Here is a 6,000-nt window from a genome sequence, read left to right as displayed (position 1 = left end):
TATTATACACACCATGTGTCTTCGACTTGCACAACACGTGAATGTGTTTGAGCTCACTTTTTCTTTCTCTTAGTTTTCTGGCTAGTTCACCCCCTTTAGCATCACTGAGGCTGTCAAACAGACAGAGGGAGAGGAATGATGAAAGAGATGAGGGGGAAGGAGAGGCGGGAGAGAGAAAGAAATAAAAGCAACGCCAGGAGAGACACACAGGTGTCTGTGTCAGATCATTGGGCCCAGTGAGGGTTGGCAGAAGAGAGGAGGGGGGAGATGGGGCTGGTGTTAAATTACAGTGGGCCTGTGTGGAGGGATGATCTGGGTCACAGGGTTCCCAGCATCTCCACTGACACACACAAGGGAGTGGAGCTCATCACCACCATCCTGCTGTTCATTCTGTCGGCACACAGAAATACAGGAGAAAATAGACAAAACAGCGATGGCACACAGGTACGATATTAACGCCATAAATAAATTTAATTGCTAAATTATATGGAACAGATGCAGTACAGTCACTAATAGGCTAAAAAGCAAACGTCCATTCTCTTCTGGAAATCTGTAAAAATAGCGTAACCCCTTCCTGTGCTGGAAATGACTAATCCCTGTCCGTTCACATCAAACAACAGTAACATTTATTACCATCTGAGAGGGAAGACGGCCTCTGTGAGCAGTAGCCAGGACATTAATCCAGCTGGGGTCACGACAAAAACAAAACTATTAAGTATTAATGACAGGCTGAGCATTGCCAAATCTCTTCTTCTCAAATGCAAAATGAGAAAAAACAACTTGCATTCTTCTTTTAAAAGGGTGGCATCAAATGAGCCTTTCAGTCAATCTGAAATCAAAATTTTTTTTATCAATGCACATTCTTAGTCTTATTTTGCACGATTCATTGGTGCATGTTATCTTTCATCAAAATCTATTAACTTGCTCCACCACAGAAATGACTTTCCTTGGCTGCGTCACAAATGTTGCCCTCAGCCCTGTGGTCCTTTGAGTCCACACAAAAAAAGGACTATTTTGAGGCCTATTTGACACATGTATTGTGGGTTAGAAGTCTGTTGTGGTGCCGCCCTTATACAAGCACAAAAAAAACGAAAAAGAACATTTTCGTATACACTTAATGCAGCATGTTTAATGTTTTTCGCATTCATCAGAATGAATAATAGAACTATGCATTTCTCCTTCTGGTCAAAAAACATGAAATTAATTGCACCTAGAGTGACAGTGATAAAAACAATTTTGCCTATGGGTTGTGAAAAAACAACATTACAAAGTGTAAATATAATATTAATAAAATTATTTTTCAGTCAATGTTAACAAACATTAAACATTTTTTACATGTAATGAAATGTAAATATCAGATGGCAAACAATCTTTTTAGTGACTAACTGTAAAAAAATAGCTGAAGTAATAAAATTATTCAAAATAAAACTGATTATAAAGCTAAATTGAAAAAAATGACAAGCACATAAGCACAAAAAAAATTGTAATTTCATAATACGGAAATAATTTTACAGCATAATAGAAGCAATTTCATAATCATTACATTTTGTTGCAAGTTATTTTTTTTATATAACTTATTTTTATATTAAATAATATTCAGTTAATAAAATGGGAATAACATTTCTTGTTCACAAAACAGTCAAAATGGTGTCTTCCATTCCTTGCAGCCGGTGGCCCCCTCCCTGCAGAAATGTTCGGTCTTAACATTGCACTATCATCACTGCACATTTCTTCTGAACCAAAAGCATCTCTTTGATTAATGTCATTACCACTTCTATTAAATCACGTCTTAAATCATTAGCTTCAATGGCTCAGACATCTGTCCTGGAGCTAGCAAATCGCCAGTTAAGACATCTGGCAAACTCACTTTCATCAGATCCGCTGTCACGTCCGTGAGACATCAGAACGGCTTTCTCAGCCTCTCCCGTCATGACGACCAACTTCCCCGTCATTCTTCCAGACTCCAACAACACATTCCCAGCATAAGTGGGCCGATGGCAGACGTAGTGGCATGACAAGTCTGATCGTTCAGAAGCAAGCGGTCGGCCTCTAACTAGCATTTTTTCTTGCTGGAGACAAAAATTGCCTCATTGACATAAACATAGATTCATTCATATGGAGAAACGCCCTGAGGTCATAAAAATCTCTTTCGCTAATGCCCTTGCACACACACACACACACACACACACACTGCAAGCAACTCACCGCAGGGGCTAGGCGAATAATTTCATGGTGCCAGCAGAGACAGATTCCTCTGAAATATGACCAAAGGCATTTCAACAAGATATGACACACACTCCCTCCTTCAGCGCCGTTGAGGGGCTGAAAAAGGGCACACGATGAAGAAGACTGTCTTCAGGCAGGCATCAGCAAAAAAAGGTGCACGCTGGAGGCCAGGGTCCACAAGTAAACCTGAGCTCAGCTGGACTTTCAGGAAAACAACCTGTGCCTGCACTCTGAGACACAGTTAAAATAGCCCAGCGCACAAAGATATTCTGGGCTTTGTGGGCAAAGTTTCCTCCTGTAAAATAGTTTCACTACGGATTGTTTCTTTCTCGTAAGCACGGCTAAGGGAGCTCACAATAACCGTGAGAGCCAACAAACACACACACATGCACACACAAATCACAGTGGCAGTGGACTGCTGAGGTATTTTGGACTGTGAAAAACGGTTTAGAGAGAAAAGAGGGCATTATTGCCTAAGAGCAAAACTTTCCATTAATCTAATAGACATTCAGCTTTCTCTGAGACCTTCTAAATAGAAGGTCTGGTTACAATAAGCCCCAAAAACAGCTACTGCATATAAAGCCATAAAAACCATATGAGAACGGCAAAAGCGTAAGTGGCATTAAAACCGTTTGTGAAATATTTCAGAGTGCCACACCCAGGTGGAAAAAAAAACCAACAACTGTAGCCTATGATAGATCACTGCTACAAACACTCAAAGACAGATGATAATGATAAAGTTTAAATAATTCTAATTCTTTGTGAAGTCCATTCCACAGCTTAACGATACCGACATGATATAGAGGAACCATATTGTTAGGATTACTTTCAGAGTGATTTATTCCAGCTGAGGAACCATAAAAAACACAGAGCCAATCAGAATCTACCTGACTTTAAAATTTAAAGCAGAAGATGACAAAACTGGTGTGAACTGGCCCTAATGATAACTGAAACGGTTAAGAGAATAGCTTGAGAATAGGAAGCCCATACTACAGTTACAAAGGAACGATGTTGGAGACACTATCAGAATGTTTTTATTTTTTCCTGCAAATATACAATAAAACATTTACAGCTGATCGTAATCCACACAGATTTAGTATGATGTAGGAAATAATATAATTATTGTTAGAGTTATCATTCTTGGTGTGGAATATATACTACCAAAAATTAAAATGAAAGAAAAAATTATTATATTTCAAATGAATACAATCAGTCATATGCTCCACATAGTTAAAGATTTTAATAGAGGCCTTCTGAGGTGAAGAAACATTTGTGTAAGAAAAGTGTACATATTTATTTAGAAAATTAAATAACTAGTGTCTGAAGATACAAACTATTTGAAAAAGCAGTTAGCTACAAGCTACTAAAGAAAAGCCAACCACCATGAAGCCATTTAATGCAATACTACCAAATTAAATAACGCTGTTTGATGAATGTCATCTTAATTGTGTAAATATGGCAATTACGGTCTTTTAAATCATAACTTATGATATACATGGTCAAACTGCTGACACTGGAATCACACACCACTCTAGGTTTTCCTTTTATACAGCGATGTGAAAAAGTATTGATCCCCTTCCTATTTTTTTTTTTTTTTTGTGCATGTTTGTCACTTGTTTCAGATCTAACAAAATGTAAAAATTAATCAAAGATAAGACAAGTAAACAGCATGCAGACTAGGCCACTCCAAAGTGTTTATTTGGTTTTTCTTCATTCAGAGGTGGACCTGCTGGTGTGTTTTGGATCATTGTCCTTCTGCAGAACTGAAGTTCTCTTGAGCTTGAGGTCATGAACAGATGGCCAGACATTGTCATTCAGGATTTTTTGGTAGACAGCAGAATTCATGGCTGCATTTATCACAGCTAGTCTTCCAGGTCCTGAAGCAGCAAAATAGCCTCAAACCATCACATTTTACTGTTGGTATAATGCTATTTCCCCAAAAGTCTTGGGGATCATCAAGATGTTTTCATCTTAGAACTCTGCCATGCAGTTCATTTTTGCCCGGTCTCTTTCTTATGGTGGAGTCATGAACACTGACCTTAACTGAAGCAAGTGAGGCCTGCAGTTCTTTGGGTGTTGTTATGGGGTCTTTTGTGACCTTTTGGATGAGTTGTTGCTGTGCTCTTGAGGTAATTTTGGTCAGCCGGCCACTCCTGGAAGGTTTACCACTGTTCCATGTTTTCACCATTTGTGGATAAAGGCTCTAAATGTGGATCGATGGATTCCCAAAGCTTTAGAAATTACTTTATTACCTTTTTCTAGACTGAATTTCTTTGGATCGCAACTTGTCGTGTCGCTTTTGAGTATCTTTTGGTCTGCTTCACGTTGTCTGGCAGGTCCTATTTAAGTGATTTCTTGATTGCGAACAGGTGTGGCAGTTATCAGACATGGGCGTGGCTAAAGAAATTGAAAAAAGGTGTGATAAACCACAGTTACGTTTTAACTGGATGGGGGCAAACACTTTTTCACTTCATAATAAAAACTTCATTTCATTGCATGTAGTCTTTACTTGTGTTATCTTTGATTGATATTTAAATGAATTTGATCTAAAATATTAAAGTGTGACAATCATGCAAAAAATCACAGGAAGGGGGCCGACACTTTTTCACACCACTGTATATAAAGGTATGGTTGGAGAAGCAAGAATGCAGTTAAATAAATTAGCTAGTTTCTTTTTTCCTTTTTTCATTTGCTAACCCATTAACCAGTTATACCAGCTTTACATACCACCTGCCTGTTATCCTGCCATTGATGTCAAGTTACATGCTTACATTATGCCACGTTGTAGTATAGTGAAAGTACCGTGTTCACATTTAACATTCCCATTCACATTAAAAAAAGTGCACCTACAATACTATAATAATATTCCCATTCACACGGAACAAAAAATTGCACTTAACAATTTCAGAATGTTGCACACTTCATGCAATTAACAGTCTGAGCTTTAATTACTTAGCAGAAGACTGATGGTGGATGACATATGTAAATAACTTATAAAATTCACACACTACACAGTAGATCACTGTGTAGTTTAAGTATATATACAATATAGGCCGTATCATGTATTTGAGCCCAACTATATGGCTTACGAGTTAGCCTGCTAGCTTAGCTACCACAGCTATAAAGCCCCATTTTGATTGTCTACAGAATATAAAACCCCAAGTAGTAGTTTTTTCAAGCTGCATTGTTCTGTTGGGGGAAAGAAAATAACTTACTCGATAAATAATTGGAAAACAGCTGTACTGCTGTCATGCTAATAAAAAAAAAAACATGCAGCTAAGTTAGAATAATGATGTTACTTTTTGCCAGTTACTCCCCTAAACTAATCAAATGTCATGCAATTCATATGCTCATATTAACACTCAGGCATTAGCCTTTATTTCACCTTGCATCATATTCAGAAGTTCTTTATCAGTATGACAGCTGCGCTCTTCGCTAGCAGGAGCACTCACTGGCAAACAGTGTTATATACAGTTTTCCAAACGGGGAAATTGGCCATACAGAAGCTGTTTTTGTGCAGTGCACTGATAAATTGTGCAGCCTTCAGAGAAGCCAGATGTTTTCTTATTCCTTTTTTGTTGGTCTATTCTGTGCTTCAGCCTACAAATATCTCTGCCTTTCTTTTCTGTTTGCCTTGTGATGCACTAAAAATGCTGAGCTGCTATTTAGAGTCAGGCATCTGACATTCTTTCAAGAAAAAACTGAGGAGGGGGAGACGAAACCCCGCTCACTCTCAGGTTATACAAACATCACCGAAGACTCACTCTTGCAGAC

General features: G+C 38.3%; 1 long non-coding RNA gene across 1 annotated transcript; it reads right to left on the bottom strand.

Moving 5' to 3' along the window:
• Window positions 1–1,195: 1,195 nt before the first annotated feature.
• On the bottom strand, window positions 1,196–2,473 carry LOC122355815. The gene is made up of 3 exons (XR_006252245.1): window positions 2,206–2,473; window positions 1,868–2,069; window positions 1,196–1,682 (listed from the first exon to the last, which is right to left on the bottom strand). It is a non-coding gene; the product is annotated as an uncharacterized LOC122355815 (long non-coding RNA).
• Between the last annotated feature and the right edge of the window lie 3,527 nt (window positions 2,474–6,000).

This window comes from Puntigrus tetrazona, chromosome 12 (genome assembly GCF_018831695.1).
Source record: "Puntigrus tetrazona isolate hp1 chromosome 12, ASM1883169v1, whole genome shotgun sequence".
Taxonomy (NCBI): Eukaryota; Metazoa; Chordata; class Actinopteri; order Cypriniformes; family Cyprinidae; genus Puntigrus; species Puntigrus tetrazona.
Note: the sequence above shows the minus strand (reverse complement) of the source record. Positions and strands in the feature narration are given on the sequence as shown.